This window comes from Carassius gibelio, chromosome B18 (assembly GCF_023724105.1).
Source record: "Carassius gibelio isolate Cgi1373 ecotype wild population from Czech Republic chromosome B18, carGib1.2-hapl.c, whole genome shotgun sequence".
Lineage (NCBI taxonomy): Eukaryota > Metazoa > Chordata > Actinopteri > Cypriniformes > Cyprinidae > Carassius > Carassius gibelio.
The window spans coordinates 12,821,889-12,843,027 of NC_068413.1; the positions used below are offsets into that span (position 1 = coordinate 12,821,889).

The 21,139-nt window shown below is 43.4% G+C and overlaps 1 protein-coding gene across 1 annotated transcript in view; it reads right to left on the reverse strand.

Moving 5' to 3' along the window:
* Positions 1–2,823: 2,823 nt before the first annotated feature.
* The window catches only part of LOC127977209 (homeobox protein aristaless-like 4), a 539,817-nt gene continuing 521,501 nt past the window's right edge, over positions 2,824–21,139 (reverse strand). Inside the window, exon 5 of the transcript XR_008158157.1 lies at positions 2,824–3,012. The gene's annotated coding sequence lies outside the window, so the exon portion shown is untranslated. The remainder of the gene's footprint in view (positions 3,013–21,139) is intronic.

Consider the following 21,139-nt stretch of genomic DNA (forward strand, 5'->3'; position numbering starts at 1 on the left):
TGCTAGAGCGGGCGAGGCAAGTTAATCTGAGGCTGAATCTACTGAAATGCAAATTCAGACTGAAGGAAGTGAGCTATGTGGGCCATATCTTCAGCAGTGATGGCCTGCATGCTGATCCATCAAAGATCAAAGCTATCAGTGACATGCCAGAACCTACAAACACGACAGCTCTTCAGAGATTTCTTGGCATGGTCAACTACATGGGCAAGTTTATCCCTAACCTCAGTGACATAGCTGCCCCACTCCGCCAGCTCACACACAAAGACACAGTATGGTGTTGGCTGCAACAGCACCAGGATGCTTTCCAAGCCTTGAAAAAATGCCTCACATGTCCTCCAGTCCTGTCGTATTACAACGTCGATTGGCCTGTCACTTTAACATGCGACTCCTCTCAGTTTGGTTTAAGGGGCTGCGTGCCTGCAGGACAACAAGCCTATCGACAGCCTATCTTTTGGCCTAACATGACAAAAGACATTGATGCTTACATCACATCTTGTGCCACATGCAACAGCACCAAACCCCATCAGCAAAAAGAACCCCTTCAGCTGCATGCAGTTCCAAGCCTGCCATTGTGACGGTGTTAATGGAGGACAGGAGACAAATGCGAGTACAAGTAAGTTTATTGGTAGTATGATGATGGTGGAAGGCCGGAGAATGACGCAGGAACCACGGTGGCAGCACAGACTGGTGAGTTGTGACGTGGGGTGGGCTGAACGACGATGACAGTGGTGATAATCCAATGGTGGTGAGTGTATTCCAAGCGTGAAGACAGGATCCGACAGAACGGCGACAAGGCAAGGCAGGAACAACACGAACACGACATCAAACACCAGGATCTACAAACAACGATCAGACAAACAGGAAACGAAAGACAGGGCGTTATATAGTCTGTGGGAACGAGCCGCACCTGCCGCTGATCAGACGATCAGCGGCCACACCTACGTGAAACAATCAACATGACGTAACATGACTACAGCTGGAGACGGTGCATTCACGAACCGTGACAGTACCCCTCCTCCTAAGGACGCCTCCTGGCGTCCCCAGAATCTCTTACCTGTCGATTGTAATCATCGATAAGGGAATGATCCAGGATGTCCCTAGCAGGTACTCAACTTCTCTCCTCCGGACCGTAACCCTCCCAGTCCACCAAGTGCTGAAACCCGCGTCCCCTCCTTCTAGAGTCCAGAATGCGATTAACCAAATAAGTGGTCTCCCCATCTATGAGACGCGGCGGGGGAGGGACCGGGGTAGGCGGATTAATGGGAGAATGAAATACAGGCTTGATTTTGGATACATGAAAGGCGGGGTGAATTCTCCTGTACGTCGGAGGGAGTTTGAGGCGGACTGTCACCGGACTAATGATCTTGGTGACAGTAAACGGGCCGATAAATTTGGGAGCCAGTTTATTAGAAACGGAACGGAGAGGAATGTTCTTAGTTGAAAGCCACACCTTTTGACCCACGACGTATACGGGAGGCCTAGACCGGTGGCGATCGGCTTTGGCCTTGGTGCGCGCCCCCACTTGGAGTAGAGTCTCGCGGGCTCTGGTCCAAGTGCGGTGGCACCTCTGGACGAAGGCGTGAACGGAGGGGACCGCAACTTCGGATTCCATACTGGGAAAAATTGGTGGCTGGTACCCTACACTACACTCAAAAGGAGATAGGCCCGTAGCAGATACTGGTAAGGTATTGTGGGCGTACTCCACCATAGACAATTGTTGGCTCCAGGAGGAAGGATTCTTGGAGACCAAACATCGCAACACCCTTTCCAAATCTTGGTTGGCTCTCTCGGTCTGGCCATTGCTCTGGGGGTGAAACCCTGAGGACAGACTTACAGTCGCTCCCAGTAATTTACAGAATTCTCGCCAAAATTTAGACACAAATTGGGGTCCCCTGTCAGAAACCACGTCTATCGGGAGGCCATGTAAACGAAAGACGTGGTCTATGACGGTCAACGCTGTCTCCTTGGCTGAGGGCAACTTGGCCAAAGGAATAAAATGGGCGGCCTTCGAGAACCGGTCCACCACGGTTAAAACAACCGTGTTGCCCTGGGAGGGCGGGAGGGCGGTAATAAAATCTAGTGCGATATGGGGCCAGGGTCTTGAAGGTACCGGCAGCGGTTGGAGTAACCCATCCGGGGGCCGATTGGAAGCCTTACCAGTGGCACATACCGAGCAAGCCAAAACAAAATTGTGAATGTCGCGAGCCATAAGTGGCCACCAGAATCGTTGCTTGACTAAAAATCTAGTACGGTTAACCCCTGGATGGCAAGCCACATTAGAGCAATGTCCCCACTGGATAACGTTGGACCTTAATCCCTCCGGCACAAATAAGCGGTTCGGTGGGCACCCGGGCGGAGGCGTTACCCCTTCTAAGGCCGTTCTGACCTTCGATTCGACCTCCCATGTGAGAGTGGAGACCACTAATGTCTCAGGAAAAATACACTCGGGAGTGGACGGGCGTTCGGAATGGTCAAAAATACGAGATAAGGAATCGGGTTTGATATTTTTGGAACCCGGGCGGTACGAAATAGTAAAATCAAAACGTCCGAAAAAAAGTGCCCATCGAGCCTGCCTGGAGTTCAACCTTTTGGCGGTGCTAATGTACTCTAAATTCTTATGGTCGGTCCATACTATAAAAGGAACCCCCGATCCTTCTAACCAGTGTCGCCATTCCTCCAATGCCATCTTGACTGCCAACAATTCTCTGTTACCAATATCGTAATTACTTTCTGCAGGAGATAAACGATAAGAAAAATACACGCAAGGGTGGACCTTGTCGTCTAAGGGAGAATGTTGGGATAACGAAAGTGAAAGTGAAAGTGAAGTGACATTCAGCCAAGTGTGGTGACCCATACTCAGAATTTGTGCTCTGCATTTAACCCATCCGAAATGCACACACACAGAGCAGTGAACACACACACACTGTGAGCACACACCCGGAGCAGTGGGCAGCCATTTATGCTGCGGCGCCCGGGGAGCAGTTGGGGGTTCGATGCCTTGCTCAAGGGCACCTAAGTCGTGGTATTGAAGGTGGAGAGAGAACTGTACATGCTGTACAACCGTACATAACACCGCTCCTACCCCCACCTCTGACGCATCGACCTCCACCACGAACTGACGTGTGGGATCAGGGGTAATCAGAATGGGAGCTGAAATGAAACGGCTCTTCAGTTTCGCAAACGCAGCTTCCGCTGTGTTTGACCACCTGAACGCAGTTCTGGCGGAGGTCAAGGTGGTCAGAGGCGCGGCTAGTTGGCTGAAATTGCGAATGAAACGCCGGTAGAAGTTAGCGAACCCCAGAAACCTCCGTAGGGCCTTACGAGAATCTGGGCTTGGCCATTCTACCACAGCCCTAACCTTCTCGGGATCCATGCGTATTCCCTCAGTCGACACGATAAACCCCAAAAATGGAATAGACTGTGCATGAAACTCGCATTTCTCGGCCTTGACAAAAAGCCCATTCTCTAGCAACCTCTGAAGCACTCGTCGGACGTGCTGCACATGTTCCTGGAGAGAAGAGGAAAAAATCAATATGTCGTCCAGGTAGACATAAATGAACTGATCAATCATATCTCGCAGCACGTCGTTGACGAGTGCCTGGAAGACCCCTGGGGAGTTGGAGAGCCCGAAGGGCATGACCAAATATTCAAAGTGCCCTCTGGGGGTGTTAAACGCTGTCTTCCATTCATCCCCCTCCCTGATCCGAACCAAATGATACGCATTGCGTAAGTCCAGTTTTGTGAAAATAGACACTCCCTGCAACCTCTCGAAGGCTGAAGACATCAACGGCAAAGGATAAGTATTCTTTACCGTGATGTTGTTCAGCTCTCGGTAATCAATACAAGGTCGCAGTGATCCGTCCTTCTTTCCCACAAAAAAGAACCCCGCCCCCGCAGGAGAAGAGGAAGGGCGGATGAATTTGGAAGCTAGAGAATCAGAAATATATTTCTCCATAGCCTCCCTCTCTGGAACAGAAAGTGAATAAAGTTTGCCCTTAGGCGGAGACTTACCTGACAATAACTCTATGGCACAGTCGTAAGGACGATGCGGAGGAAGAGAAGCAGCTTGAGACTTACTGAACACTTCCTTCAGGTGGAGGTACTCAGCGGGCACGTTAGATAAATCCACCGCCTCCTCCTGTAACACAGACACAGACACAGACGGACAAGCAGACACTAAACAAGACTCATGACACTTTCGAGACCAAGAAAAGATGGAATTAGAAGACCAGTCTATTTTGGGGTTATGGAGAAGGAGCCAAGGGTGCCCGAGGACAATGGGTGCCAGGGGAGAGTCAAGGATGTGAAAAGAGATAGTCTCGGAGTGGTTGCCAGAGGTGATGAGTGTGATGTCCTCAGTACTGTGAGAAATAGTGGGAAGTTGCTGTCCAGTGAGGGCATGGACCGTGATGTGGTGCGGAAGGGGTTTGAGGGGAATGCGGAGCTTGTGTGCAAGATGACGGTCCATGAAGTTACCTTCTGCCCCAGAGTCCAGTAGTGCCTGACAGTGGTGTGTCTGTGCTGACCACCGCAGTCTAACCGGAAGGAGCGTAGATGATGGTGGTGATGAGGTCTTCTCGGCAGAGATCCCACCCGATAGTAGCCTCATGCGTACTACCGGGCTTGGCCTTTTACTGGACAGATATGGGCTTGATGTCCGGCTCCCCCACAGTACATGCAGAGGCCCAGGGATCTCCGCCTCTCCTTCTCCTCCCGGGAAAGCCGAGCACGCCCTACCTGCATGGGCTCGTGATCGTAGGTGGGGCTGACCACGTCTCCGCCGCTGAATCGCCCGTCCGCCGGGCCCCTGGATGGGGTGTTGAACAGCCCCCTCCTCTCCCTCCGAGTGAGGCGGGCATCCACCCGTAACGCAAGGTCAATGAGTCCATTAAGAGAGGGGGGCAGATCCAGGGCGTAGATCTCCCTCTGGACGCGGTCAGCCAGCCCATGCATGAACATGTCCCACTGCGCCTCCTCGTTCCAATGACACTCCGCCGCCAGGGTTCTGAATTCAATAGAGAAGTCTGAGACGGACCTCTCCTGCTGGCGTAACTCCGCCAGCCTCCTGGCCGCCTCCCGTCCTGCGACGGCCCGATCGAAGACCCGCCTCATCTCCTCGGAGAGCGACAGGAACGAGTCGCAGCATGGGTCCTGATTCTCCCACACCGCCGTCCCCCATAGTGCCGCCCTCCCAGAGAGTAGTGTGAGAACAAACGCCACTTTCGCCCTCTCGTTGGAGAATGTCCTGGGTTGCAGGGCAAAATGCATATCACAGCGGGTTAGAAATGCTCTACCAAAATTGGGCTCACCCGAGTACGCTTCCGGGATCGGAAGGTGCGGTTCCTGCTGGGAGGCGGTCACTGGTGGTATCGGGAGAGCGGGCGGTGTGGGTGGCGCAGTGGGTGCTCGAAGAAGATGGAACTGCTGGGTGAGCTCGGACACCTGCGTCACCAAAGCTTGGACCGCGCGACCAGTGTCGTTAAGAGTCCTCTCCTGGGAGTCCATCCTCCGAACACTGGCGCTGAGAAATTCCTCCAGAGATGAAGCTTGAGTACTCGCTGCCTCCATGATGGTCTGATCGTTCTGTGACGGTGTTAATGGAGGACAGGAGACAAATGTGAGTACAAGTAAGTTTATTGGTAGTATGATGATGGTGGAAGGCCGGAGAATGACGCAGGAACCACGGTGGCAGCACAGACTGGTGAGTTGTGACGTGGGGTGCGCTGAACGACGATGACAGTGGTGATAATCCAATGGTGGTGAGTGTATTCCAAGCGTGAAGACAGGATCCGACAGAACGGCGACAAGGCAAGGCAGGAACAACACGAACACGACATCAAACACCAGGATCTACAAACAACGATCAGACAAACAGGAAACGAAAGACAGGGCGTTATATTGTCTGTGGGAACGAGCCGCACCTGCCGTTGATCAGACGATCAGCGGCCACACCCACGTGAAACAATCAACATGACGTAACATGACTACAGCTGGAGACGGTGCATTCACGAACCGTGACAGCCATGGTCAATAGTAGCAGCTGACATCTTTGACTGGAACAGTCATCAGTTCTTGGTGCTTGTTGACTCGTATTCAGGATGGTACGAGATCGATCAGCTACAGAATTTGACCTCATCAGGTGTTATACAAAAGCTAAAGAGACATTTTTCTGTCCATGGATCGCCTCACACCTTCATCACAGACAATGGGAGACAGTTTGTGAGCAAAGAGTTTAAAGACTTCGCCATGGCCTGGGACTTTGTTCATAAAACCAGCAGTCCATACTATCCTCAATCTAATGGCCTGGCGGAGCGCGCAGTCCGCAGCGCTAAACAACTCATGGAACAGTCCAAACGTGATGGTACTGACATCTATCTCAACTTGCTGAATCTGCTAAATGTTCCACGAGATCCTAAGCTTGGCTCTCCAGCTCAGAGATTAATGTCCAGACAAACTCGCACCACCCTGCCACTCCACAGCTCTTTGCTGGAACCTTCACCTCTGGCTTCCAATGAAATTCGTGCACAGTTAACGAAGAAAAGACTCTGTCAAAAGATCAGTTATGACAAAAGCAGTAAACAACTGAGCATTCTCTCAAAAGGGCAAGTAGTGAGGATGCAAACCCCTCATGGTTATGACAGTAAGGCAGTTGTGAAGGAAGTCTGCAGTGAACCAAGATCTTACATTGTCCTGTCTGGAGGAAAAGAATATAGGAGGAACCGCAGACATCTCCTAACTGTAAAAGAGCCTAGGCCAAGTCAACTTGATGATAATGATGATGAGGGTCACCAGGTGATCCCTGGTCCAACCAGAGTGAATGATCCAGTTGTAAAAGTACCAGATGTACTTATTCACAGAACCACAGGTCAAGTAACTCCTCAAACACGAGCACAAAAGAAAGACAGTCCTTATGTGACACGATCCAGACGCACTGTATGCCCGAACCCTAAGTACAAGGACTGAAATGTTTGATATGTTGCTGAATTGCACATTTATTTTATTTAATTGTTATCTTGGTTAACAATACCAGTTTCTTTATAGTGCAATATGTTTAATTTACATTTTATTAATTTACATTAAATAATAGTTCCTGTTGGTCATTGCTACTGTTGCTAGTTTAAAATACCTTTGATGTTCTAAAGAAGAAATCTGATGTAAACACATCCAGAGTCTAATCTTGCTTTATGTTTAGAGACCATGCTTAGGAAAGGGGATGTAGTACATTGATATGTGTGACATCACCAATTGTACGTGATTACGTGACCTCCCTAACAAGCCCCGTCTCTCCCCCTCACTCTGGAGGTGGTGTGATGTGTACGTGCGGTCAATAAACCCACAGATTATAAAGCAGTGCTCTTTGCCAGTTCATTTATAACACACGAGTCAACACAAAGATAGACATGAAATGTTTCTTTTAATTCTTTCAAGTAACTATATAAATTATTCTGTTGACACTTTAGATTAGGGTCCAACTCACTTAACTATTTTTCCACAATGTACTCCTAATTATTGCTTAGTAATACATAGCAAAGTTGTTGTTAAGTTTAAGAATTGGTTAGGATTAAGTATTTAGAATAAGGTTTTGAAGAATAAGACATTAATATGTGCTTTTTAAGTAATAATAAACAGGCAATATCCCAGAATTATTCATGCTAATACACAACTAGTTTATTGTGAGAATTGGACAAAGTATTTAAAGTGAAAAGGGTACATAAAAAGCATGCATTTTAATGTTAGACTTTAAATGCTGCATGTTAAATCCACTGATTAATTGTGTATAAATATTCTGCAGTCTATACATAGTGTTAGTTCAATTACATATGAAGTAACGGTTATTAAATTATAGTAACTATTTACTTAGTAACTAGTTACACCCATCACTGCTTTCAGCATACTGGTCTTTGTATTCCTTTTACAGGGAGTATGTGGTTTTTAATACAAGCGTGACTTCACCGGTGTCCTGATCACCCAGTTATTTACTTCACAATGAAAATATTTTTATATATAACCCACTACAAACATGTATGCCCAGAACGAAAACAAAATCTTCATGTGACCCCTAGGGGCGTGCTCAGTCTTACAATTTGTATATCTAAAGTAGAAAACCCCAAACAGCACTCCCCTTCAAGCTATTTAGACAGGTTATCTCCAATGAAGGGATGAAAATGGGACTGATGTGCTCAATTTTATTAAACACTAGACAATACACTGATTGGCAATCAGAGCAGACAGATGTTTCCCATAGGTAACAGTGAACAATTCTACAATAGATTAATCACAGTGAATAAAAAGTCTCATAATAAATGAGTTACAAGACATAAAAATCTAATAATGCCTAGACTACAGTGAATAAAGTCAGATATATAGGTACGGTTCACATACACTCCAACACTGCAAGAAACACTTCAAACAAAATTGACCATGCGTACATTAACACAGCATTTCACACTTCACACCAGTAAACATTGCAAGATAGACACTGTCCCTAAAGGAAATATTGCACAATGCCCATGGGCCAAAGGTTGGATGACGATTGCCAAACAGACACAAAAAAACAACAACAAAAATTTAAAATTAACGAACTACCACTAGCCGGACTCCCTCCTAGGCCCACCTGGGTCCAGGTCATCAAAGAACAGTAGTAGCAGACACACATATGAAGAAATACAAAATGAAACAAGATTATTAAACCCAGGAAAAACAGTAGCTAGTGACCGACGAAGGCAATCCTCCTATAAAATCACAAACAAATATTTTATGATCACATTGTAACATTAAAACATTGTCTAAGAAAGGATAAAAAAAAAAGAAAACTTAATTTTTTTTCTTTTGACACCAGCCCAAATAAGTAAGAGCTATATTGTCACGCTGTCAGTCTCTGTTCTCCTGGGTGTTCCCTAGTGAGCTTACTTCTCCTTAGGCACTTCACCATAGGCACTTTAATTCCTCTAGTCTGGTTCTGTCTTCACAGTAATTGCACTCCAATTAGAATCGCACAGGTGCTGACAATCCTCTGTCATTAGTCTCCCTATGTATAGCTGTCTTTCTCTGTCATCTGTATGGAGTCCTTACCCTATGTGTGAGTTGTGCTCGTCTCCCGAGTCTTCCCGTTACCTTCTTGTTCCTCCGAGTTCTTATCCGTTTCATCCGGTTCCCTCTTTTGTTTGGTTTGTCTCCCATGACTGTTTATTTTGTATTTTTCCCTTCTGTTAATAAAACCCATACTTGCAATTGGATCCTACCCTCTCCTTGTGTTTATCCTAAACCCAACCGTCACAGAAGGACTCCATCCACAAGGATCCAGCGGTATGTCTGCTGCCATGTTCTCCCCAGCCAGCAAGCGGGAGAAAGGTGGCTTCGAGGGCTCTCGCCTAGTGGTGTTCCGGGGAACCAGGGGAGGTCGCTCTGGAACAAACAGCCGGGAGGAGGTCTGGCAGCGATCTCCACTGTGGGCGCCCGTCAACCCGGGATTCGGTTGGGGGCTGCCAGTTCCCCAGTATGTCCCGAGAGGAGAGGGGAAACGCAGATCGGCCGAGCCAGCGCCGTGGAACCAGATGGCAGCCAGTCCTGTGCATCGGCACAAAATGGCTGCCAGTCCAGCGCCACAGTACAAGATGGCCGCCAGTCCAGCGCCACAGTACAAGATGGCCGCCAGTCCAGCGCCACAGTACAAGATGGCAGCCAGTCCAGAGCCACAGCACAAGATGGCCGCCAGTCCAGCGCCACAGTACAAGATGGCCGCCAGTCCAACGCCACAGTACAAGATGGTCGCCAGTCCAGCGCCACAACCCATGATGGCCGCCAGCCTAGCACCACAGCACAAGATGGCCGATTCAACACCTGAGTCTCCTGATAAGGTGCCACCGACTCTCCATCATAAAGGACGGAGGAGGAGACAGGCGTCTGCCGTTACTCAAGGTCCGGAGAACGTTCCCGAGTGGTACGCTGCCGTCCAGCAGGACGTTCCCGAGTGGGCCGCTGCGGTCCAGCAGGACGTTCCCGAGCGGGCCGCTGCCGTCCAGCAGGACGTTCCCGAGCAGGCCGCTGCCGTCCAGGAGGACGTTCCCGAGGCGGTGCCCGATGCTGTTCGAGATGCCGAGGCGGTGCACGATGCTGTTCGAGATGCCGAGGTGGTGCACGATGCTGTTCGAGATGCCGAGGCGGTGCCCGATGCAGTTCCCGAGGCGGTGCCCGATGCAGTTCCCGAGGCGGTGCCCGATGCAGTTCCCGATGCCGAGGCGGTGCCCGAGGTCGTTCCCGAGGAGGCGCTCGATGCAGTTCCCGAGGCCGAGGCGGTGCCCGATGCAGTTCCCGAGGCCGAGGCGGTGCCCGAGGTCGTTCCCGAGGAGGCGATCGATGCTGTTCGAGAGGCCGAGGCGGCGCCCGATGCAGTTCCCGAGGCGGTGCCCGCTGTTGTTCCGGAGGCCGAGGCGGTGCACGAGGCCGTTCCAGAGGCAGTGCCCGAAGCAGAGGTGTCTCACGTCTCCACAGGCAGTCTTAAGTCAAGTCAGGTGCCCATTGACTGTTCAGAGTTGAGTCAGTTCCCGGTTGACCTTCCGGAGTTGAGTCAGGTGTTCGTTGACCCTCCAGACTTCCATTATTCATCATTACTGAAACAAACGCATTGACAGCTATAGTACCGTGCAAAATTCTCCATTGCAAGTCCCTTGTTTTTTTTAAGCAATGGTGACTTATAAAGTGCTCCCCATTTAGGTCTTGTATTCACACTTATGTGTAAGACATTGCGCCATGGTATCTCTACCTGTATTTTACCATCAAGACTCTTCTTATTTAATGCTTTAACACAACACTCATACATAGTTTTACTGGATGCTTTTTCTTTTCCCAACAACCTTAAATTATTACTCTTTAAAAAAAAACATCGCACATTTCTAAATCAGGACTTAAAAACAAATTTGGAAAAGGATCATCAGTCTTTGGTTGAATCCACCCTTCTTCAAAGTCTTTTATTATTTTTAATTCTTCTTTGGTAATGATTTCTCTTTACATCTCTTCTCTTCTTCTTCCATTGCTTTAGAGTCAGATAAATCATGTCCAGTTATACGAACTAAGCTTCCAAGAGTAATAATATGATATTTAATAAGTGAGTCCATCAAGGCAGGAAAACATCCCTCATTTGACACATCCAAACGTGATCAAAGGTTCCACCAATCAAAGGTTCTTGAAGAGTCCAGTACAAAGAGTCTTTGTTTTCACTTCTCAATACTTTAAAAAGTGACCATACTTTGAATAAGTTACTACAAAAAATTGGTAACTTAGATACAGAAAACTTCTTAAGATTCATCCAGAACAAAGACTTGTCTAGACCCAGACCTTCAAAAAAAAATAATAATAATAGAAGCAACCAAACTCCAATTCTCGTTCTCAGAACTTTCAAGAAATCTTTGTATATTTTAGCCGAAAAGCTGCCACTCTACTCTGTAGATGAATCAAACCTTGTCCCCCTTCATTTTTAGACGGATATAAAACACTTTGTGCCACCCAATGTAAATTATCCCCCCAAAAATTAACTAATATAGACTGAATTTTTTTCAAAAGAAGTGCTGGGGTTCAATACATGTTAACAAATGCCAAAGAGTAGAGGCTGCTAAATTGTTAATAATTAAAACTCGCATATATGACATATGAGAAAGGAAAAACTTCCATTTCCATTTCCAACAATTTTTCCTTCTATTCCCTCAAAATTCTTCTTTAAAATTGTATCATCTCCCAAATATACACCTAAATATTTAAACCCATCTCTACTCCATTTTAACCCCGCAGGGAGACCAGATTGTGTCCACTTTCCAACTAAAATAGCCTCACTTTTATTACAGTTTACTTTAGCGGAGGAAACAACCATAAAATCACTTAAAATTGTTGTTACCTTTGACACATCACTTTGTTCTTTAATGAAAATTACAATATCATCAGCATAAGCTGATAGTTGAAAAACTTTATCACAATTCGGAATAATTACACCCTTTAAATCTGCTCTAAATTTCCGTAACAGGGGTTCAATTGTTAAACTATATAACATACCATAGAGAGCACAACCTTGCCTGATACCTCTAAAAACACTAAAGGGAGCACATTAGTCACCATTTACCTTTAACAAACTTTCAACATCACAATAAAGAACTTTTAATTTATCAGTTAAAAATTTTATTAAACCCAAAAGCGTCTAAAACCTCCCATAAATAACTATGTTCAATTCTGTCGAACGCTTTCTCTTGATCTATTGAAATCAAACCAAAATATACATCAAAGAGCTTACTGATATCAAACATGTCTCTAATAAAAGAAATGTTATCAAAAATTTGCCTTCCTGGCACACAATAGGTCTGATCAGCATGAATGACTTCTTCCAAAACCCCACTTAATCTATTTGCTAACGCTTTGGACAGGATTTTATAATAACTACATAACAATGACACAGGCCTCCAATTTTTTATTTCACTCAGGTCTCCCTTCTTGGGCAGTAGAGTCAGCACTGCTCTATGACAGCTCAGTGGTAACCTTCCATTGTTTAGACTTTCGTTGTTGACTGCAAGCAGATCGGCAACAATTTCAGGCCAAAAAGACTTATAGAAATCTACAGATACGCCATCTATTCCTGGTGCTCTGCCGCATTCCATGGCTTGAAAAGCTTTCTTCAGCTCTTCTAATGTTATCTCTCTACAGAGATCGGCATTTGCCTCTTCACTCACCTGAGGAAGATCCTCCATAAAACCATTAGTGTTTGACCTGTGTATGAGTTCACTGCTATATAGTTCTTTATAAAATTCTGCCGCTCTCTTCCAAATTTCTGTATGATTGGACAAGAGTGCACCATCCTTAGAACACAGAGCATGTATAAATCTTTTTTGGCCATTTTTTCTTTCCAGATTAAAAAAGATTTTAGAAAAAAATTAGAAGATACATCCATACACTCTATATTTTTAAAACGGGATCTGATCAGAGCCCTTTGTGCTTTCAGGTTTAGAATTCATGCCAATTATTTGCTGTTATGGTTTAAAATTTCAATAAGCTCTTGATTCTGTTCATTACCAATAGATTCTTGTAATTTCTTTATATCATTTTCTACATTTACCATTAAAATATGTATTTCTTTAGTGATGTTGTATAAGCTTACTGTTGTTTAATCTGTATTTTCAAAAATCCCACCACTGCTGCAAAGATTGGAAATCAGATTTAAAAAACTAAAATATCTTTAAATTCCATATCAGTGAAGAGACTGTTATTAAAATGCCACATTGCACTTTTTGGTTATATTGATCCTAAAGTTAAAAAACACTGTACCAAACTATGATCCGAAAAACTAACTGGAATAATAGAACAATCTCTAAAAAGATTGAGATGATGACTAAAACCATAAAATCTGTCCAATCTTGTTAAAGACAACCTATTATTATAAGAATGAACCCAGGTATATTGTCTCTGTGTCTTATGAAAGTTCCGCCAAATGTCTACAAGATCATGTGTTTCTATAAGTTGAATTAGCCTAGAATTGGAGGGAAATTCAGTACAATTAAAATCCCCTCCAATTAAGAACAAATCCTCAGAATTGCAATCACTTAATGCTTTACATAATATATTTAGAAAACCAATTCTTTCAACTGCATTGGTGGGAGAATAAATACAACCAAAACAATAAAAAGCATTATCAAGTTGAGACCTTATTTTTAAAAATCTGCCCTTTACGACTTCTTCTACTTCATAAGAAATTGGAATGGAGTTTTTAGAGAATAAAATAGCAACACCACCACTTAAGATGAAAAAAATGGCTAACCCATCAAATTCTCTTGACCAGTCTTCTTCATTGGAAACATCACTATGAGTTTCTTGAGCAAACAGAATGTCTATTTTCTTTATCTTGATTAACTGATATAATTCAAACCTCTTCTTCCCTTCCCGTGCTCCATTTAAATTAAGGGAAGCAAAATTAAATTATTTCATTAAAGGGGGGGTGAAATGCTATTCCATGCATACTGAGTTTTTTATACTGTTAAAGAGTTGGATTCCCATGCTAAACATGGACAAAGTTTCAAAAATTAAGTTGTAGGTTTGAAGGAGTATTTTTGTTCCAAAAATACCCCTTCCGGTTTGTCACAAGTTTCGGAAAGTTTTTTTCGAGTATGGGTCTGTGTGACATTAAATGGAGCGGAATTTTCTTATATGGGTCCTAAGGCACTTCTGCCAGAAGAGCGTGCGCTCCTGTAGAGCAGAGCGGAGCAGAGACATTCACTGATCAGAGCGAGAGCGTCGCGAAATGTCACAAAAGAAGTGTGTTTTAGGTTGCAAGGGCAAGACAACCCTGCACAGATTACCAAAAAAAAAAAAAAACATTAAGGGACCAGTGGACGGAGTTTATTTTTACAGAGCATCGACGGAGTTGTGCAAGTGTTTTTGTTTGTTCCCTGCATTTCAAAGATGCTTGTTTTACAAACAAGGCCCAGTTTGATGCCGGATTTGCATATCATTTATCTCTTAAGGATGATGCAATCCCAACGAAAAAGGGTCACGATCGTGTGTTGGAACCGCATGCGGGGAGTAAAACTGCTTAAAATATCTCTGTGTTGTTAACTTAGCTATCGGCGCGTAAGCACATCAAGTAAACCTTGTACACCTTTGAAGAAAAAAAAAAGACGACATAAAGTGGAACTTAGTCATTTTCCAAAACCGCTAAGCAAATATATACAGTTTCAATACATACCACATAGAGACGTCCTGCTGTAGTCATTGCTGCTCCTGCTCTCGTTCAGTTTCAGCCTCGGGATCTGATTCTGGTTCATAAATAAAGGGCTGAATCTGACTGTTAGCCATGGTTTGTTTTGGATGATGGTTTTTTTCCTCACGGTAATGTCACAACTTCCAAACGCTCTCAATGCAAAAGCCTACTCGCGCTCGTGATTCTTTAGCTCCGCCCACACGCCACGCCTCCAGGTGCTCGTGTTTTTCCGAAAAAAATCGGCACAGACTATTTTTCTCTTATAAATATAATAAAACTAAAGACTTTTTGGAGAAATGAAGGATGCAGTACTACTCTATTGGTACTCAAGACTAACAGGAGATTGAGAAAATTAGCATTTCACCCCCCCCTTTAAAGAGAAGAAAAGGATAATCAAAACACAAAAAAACTCATAAGTGTAATTTTAAAACTTTTCAGCATTAATTCCTAATTGAAAATTTACTTTTGTGAGAATTTTTTTCAGTCTATAAACCTCTTAATCAGTAAAAAGACCTTCACTCTAAAAACTCTTTACCTTTTCTACGAATTGCTCCAAATCAGGAAAGTACTCTGTAATGCGCACAATTCTTGCATTCTTTGTGACTCTCAAAAAGAGCTTAACATCATCTACACTGTAAGACTGTTCTAAAGAGTCATATTTTGTTTGATCAAAAGTAACACTACATTCTGAAAGGTCAGGGTCACTCTCAGTATCAGTTTGGCTATTTTCTAGTTTTTTTATTTACTGTAGTGGCTCTGTATCATTCTCCTCTTTTGTGGTGTTTTAAAAACATTATTTACTGATCTCTGTATATCTAAACCCTCAATTAACTGATGCCTTTCATAAGAGACAGAAGCTTCTTCTACATCTGCCACTGCCACTCGCTCTTCCCCCTTTTTCTTCAAAGCTGCAGCATCACCTAATAAATCTATTGAGTTTTCATCTATAGAGTTTTGTACAGTGCTGAGCTTCCTGCTTGGTAGCCGCAACTTGAGATCCCGTGTTGAGAGCCAGACCCTTTGTCCTGGTTGGTAGGATGGATGTGGGCGACGTCGCTTGTCAGCCTGGAGTTCCTGTACTCTGACAGCTTGTTGTAGGTGGACGTGAGCACTGTCCCACACCCTCTCGCTCCGACGAATCCAGTCATCCAAAGCGGGGACTGAAGACTGTTCGCCAAACCACGGGAACATAGGGGGTTGGTTTCCGAGGACACACTGGAAAGGGGTTAGGCCTGTTGACGAATGAGTGAATTCTGTGCATACTCTGCCCATGGGAGGAATTCTGACCATCGATGCTGTTCTCTGCTGCAATAGGACTGTAAGTATCTGCCTAGTTCCTGATTCAGGCGTTCCACCTGACCATTGGCTTGGGGATGATAACCAGAAGTGAGACTGACGTTGATATCCAGCTGCTTGCAGAATGCTCTCCATACTTGGGCTGTAAACTGGGTATCTCAGTCACTGACTATATCCTCCGGGATTCCATAGTTCCTGAACACGTGGTGGAACATAGCCTGTACCGTCTCCATGGCGATGGGGAGTCCTTTCAAGGGGATAACCGGCAGGACTTGGAGAATCTGTCAATAATAACAAGGATTTTCATGAAACCATGTGACAGTCAGTCACAAAGTTTATTGAGAAATGAGACCAGGGACGTTGTGGAATGGGCAGAGGTAATTCCTTGGGGGTCTTAGATTGAGCACAAACCTGACAAGCTTTGACATGATTAGTGATGTCCTTGGACATTGAAGGCCACCAGAATGTGTTACGTACCAGGTGTAGAGTGCGGGAGATACCTGGGTGGCCAGAGCTGACTGAGGAGTGGACCCACTGAATGACTCTGGTGCGCAGACTTTGTGGAACGTAATGAAGGTTAGGAGGGCATTTGGTAGAAGCTGGATCTTGGATCTGTTCCTGTTGGATCTCCTCCATAATATCCCATGTAATTGGGGCAGTAATTACTGATGGAGGAAGAATGTATCCGGGGGTTTTGTTGTCCATGAAGAGATCATATTGCCTGCATAGAGCATCTGCCTTACTGTTTTTTATTGCTGGGCAATAAGTTACCGAGAATTGGAAGCGTGTGAAGAAGAGGGACCATCGAGCTTGGCGAGGGTTGAGTCGTTTTGCACTTTTAATGTACTCTAGGTTTTTATGATCTGTAATCACCTGGAAGGGGTGGACTGCTCCCTCGAGCCAGTGCCTCCATTGCTCTATTGCTGCTTTCATAGACAGGAGTTCCTTGTTCCCCACATCATAGTTTTGTTCAGCTGCCATTAACTTTCTGGAAAAGAATGCATAAGGGTACAGTTTACCCGGTTGTCCATGGCGATGGGAGAGTACGGCTCCAATGCCTGAGTCCGAGGCATCTACTTCCAAGATGAACGGTAAGTTGGGGTCAGGGTGCTTGAGGATAGGAGCCATGGTGAATTTATCTTTTAAGAGGTTGAATGCTTGGGTAGCCTCCTCACTCCACCTGAGTTTGGAAGGTGTACCCTTGAGGAGTGATGTCAGTAGTGCTGCAACCATGCTGTAATTTCTAATGAACCTTCTATAAAAGTTAGCAAATCCCAGGAATCTCTGAAGATCCTTGATAGAGGAAGGTTGGGGCCATTCCGTTACTGCTTTTGACCTTGGCTTCATCCATCTTAACACCCTGATGACCATGAATAAACCATGAATGATGTCTGCTTGACGCGAAACTCACATTTGTCTGCTTTGGCGTACGGGTGATTCTTCAGGAGCCGAGTGAGGATGGTCTTGACATGGAGTAGATGAGAATGTCATCAATGTAGGCAATTACATACTGGTTCAGCAAGTCACGAAAAATTTCATTTATAAAGGACTGGAATACAGCGGGTGCGTTGGCAAGTCCATACAGCATGACCTGATACTCATAGTCCCCCCTAGTGGTGAGGAAGGCAGTCTTCCACTCGTCACCCTCTTTTGATGCGAATAAGGTTGTATGCACTTCGTAGGTCCAATTTGGTGTAAATCCTTGCTTCGTGGAGCTGTTCCAGAGCTGAAGGGACCAATGGCAAAGGTTCGCGGAACTTTATCGTGACATTGTTTAATCCCCGATAATCAATACAGGGCCTGAGTCCCCCCCCCCCCTTGGTCTTGTCCTCCTGATTGTCGAAATAAATCTTTACTTGACGAACAAAGCCTCGACATCTATCAGCAGACCCATCGAATTTATCTGGTAGTGCGAAACTCACTGATCTAGGCGTGGTTGCTGGAAGTGACTGGATGTACAGTAGGAGGACAAGCTAAACAGGCTTTGCCGCCATGCATACCGCTGGCGCCGCGGTATTAACTGAATTCAGTTGCGTGTTAAAATAATTCGCTTAACTAGCGCCAGGTGGCGCAAAGGGACGAATTTTGAACTGACTGTAATAATAAAATGACGGTTGGTAAACTAAGATGAAAGGACAAGTAAAACATGAATAGCATTATATTATAACATTTTAACATCCTTTAAAACTATTATAATATTATAATATATATATATATATATATATATATATATATATATAAGTGCTATTGTTCTTGATTTTTCAAACTGTCTCCAATTATGCCTTAACTGTGTGAGCTAAAATTGAGTATGGTATATTTCAGCTGTTTTATGCGCTGGTGCCTCACGCGCACATACTCATTGTAAACAGAGCAGTTCAGCATGAGCAGCGGTCTACTGTGGCATATTTTTGCTCATTATAATATTTTTCCGTAGATACTGAAACACACATGAACCACAAAGCCTATTTTACCTAATAAATAATAGTTTAGCTGTAATTACGCAACATCACGAATATGGAAACATTTGTCCAGAATGAGAGAGGTAAACCCAACAGGTAAGCTAAGTGGATATACTGTAAATCAGTTTATTTTATTTACTTATTTATTTCATGTTAATCCCATTTTTTTTATTGCATATGAAAATTTAAGAATAAAAAAATCCTCCTACTCCCTTAAAGTTCTCTTCACATTCACTTGTGCGCTCTTGCGCAATACCTTCCTCTCACGTTGCTCAAATGTGGACGACGTAAAAGTGTTTGATATAAAGGTTGCTGTCCCATTTTATACATGACTTGTTAATTTAAAAAAAATAGAATTATTCTGTTAGTTTCATGGTAACATGCAATCAAGTTCTTCTGTTATATAGGCTATATTTAATATTCACTGTGGTATTTTCACCCATTTAAACTTAAAATTCCATGAGATTTTAAATTCAGTTTAATAGTATTAAAAATTCAGATTTAAACTAGTATAAAAACACATTAAATTTCTTAAATTATTTCTATAGGTCTAAGTTAAAGTAGCCAACCTTAAAAATGTGTTGTCATGACTTTTTCATCGTATTTTTTTACAGTCTGATAACGAGCTGTATTCGTTTTCCTTTCTTTTTTTTTTTCTTTTTTTTTTTATTGAAAACAAATTGGCTAAAATAGAAGCAGACACGTTTAAATTAAAACAACCACAAAAACATGACTAGTCTTGAGGGAAATATAGGTTTTATTATTTTTATAAGTCGCAGATCTCACAGACGAACGTCTTAATATGATCGCACATTAGAAATGTTTGGTGAGATAAAATGTGCATGATAACATTAACCAACTTTTATGTAACACTCGTCCTACAGCCTACATGTTCACTATGTCTCGGACCAGATCAGAAGTCTATGCTCGCTCTTGAGCCAGTGTTGCAGCAAGACAAGGGAAATAATCACAAAAGACAGGTTTGTAGTTGAAAGGTAAGTAGTTTTTCTTTTATACTCAAAAGGTAAGTATTTTTATATATACTTGTATTAATTTGTGTAACGTTGGAGAAAACCAACAAACAAAGGAGAAAACAAACAAAAACAAACAAAATGACAGCTTCGATAACAAATAAAAAAAAAAACCCTCTTGAAATAAATTCCTTGGAATTAAAGATATTTTTACTCAAATATGACTCCTTGTGTGTTATTTCTATAATTAGATATTTAGTTAATTAATTCTAGTTCACTCAATTTATCTGCTCTAATTCCTTAGCTGGATAGCTATCCACTTTCAAACAACCCTGCTTCTTATTTTCACATAAATGATAAACAAAGTGTATGTTCAATACCAAAATGTTAAATTGTTCAACTCAATACCCTTTGTATTCACTCTTTTTAAGGAAAATTTCAATAGAAGATGGAAAAAAAATAAAAAATAAAACAGCAATAGAGATAATTTCAGATAAATCGTCCAATGAATGACACACCAAATCAGAAATGACTCAAACAATTAAATAGGACTTTAGCTCAGTTCAGTGTCCGTCCTGTTTTTGATGTTCAGTTAAAGAATTTCAGATATGCAACTCCGAGATGAAATGAGTGAGAGGAAGGGGGAAAAAAAACCTTCATTCACAGTTGCAATAACGTCCAGGGAAGGAAAAAAAAAATGATACGTGTGGTCCTACCACTTTGATGAAACATGAAATTGTCCAAGTTCAGGAAAACCAGGTTGGCTCGCCAGTTTCTACCAATGTTGAGCACTCCTCGTTGATGGCAGAAACAGTTCTAACTCAGAACTCCTCGTTCGCTTTCAAAGAGAGATATCAAGGACCGGAAACACAGAAAATAGAGAGAAGGGGAAAAAAAACCCCAACCTTGCAAAGACAAGGCAGAAAAAAAATAATTAATTACAATTAATTCTCTTTAAACAGCATTAACACTTCAAATGGCAATTATCACAGCAAATTCTTCAAAATTAATATATATACACACACATTTACTAGTGCTTATCACCCTTTTCAACCCTAATAGAAACAACTATGGGCTAAAAATGAAGAAATTGACGTCTTAAAATGACGTGCACTCAATTAGCTTTTATAGCTCGTTCCACATGGCTAGCAAAACTCCACGTGAGCTGTGTTACACACATTACACTCATGACGTCAACAAATGTGCATAAAACATTTTTAGCAGCAAATAAACTCTTAATTTACCACTTAAATCACATTTTCTAAGTATATTTCACAAGAATTATACAGATCAGTACCATTTAAGACCACAAAAGACTGAACAATACACAACTATGACTAATTAAGGTAGTTTATGAACTCACTTACCAAGAATAAAGTGCTAATGATTAGAAATAATCTCAGATGAATCAAGAAAATCTTTTCGAACGCCGTTTTCGTCGGATTAATCAGCTCAACTTCTCGTTTAATCTTTAACTCCACAACTGCAAATGAATCTGCATCACTGCTTCAGCAGCCATTTCACTTTTTTTCCGTGACGAGACTCACTTCCCTAACCCGCGCTAGAATGATGACGCAACCCACTCAGGGCGGAGCTAATCCGAATGGTTCAATTTATTTATTTTTCTAGTCTGTTACATTTATTGTTATTTATTGAGCAATATTTAATTTCTTAATCATTAA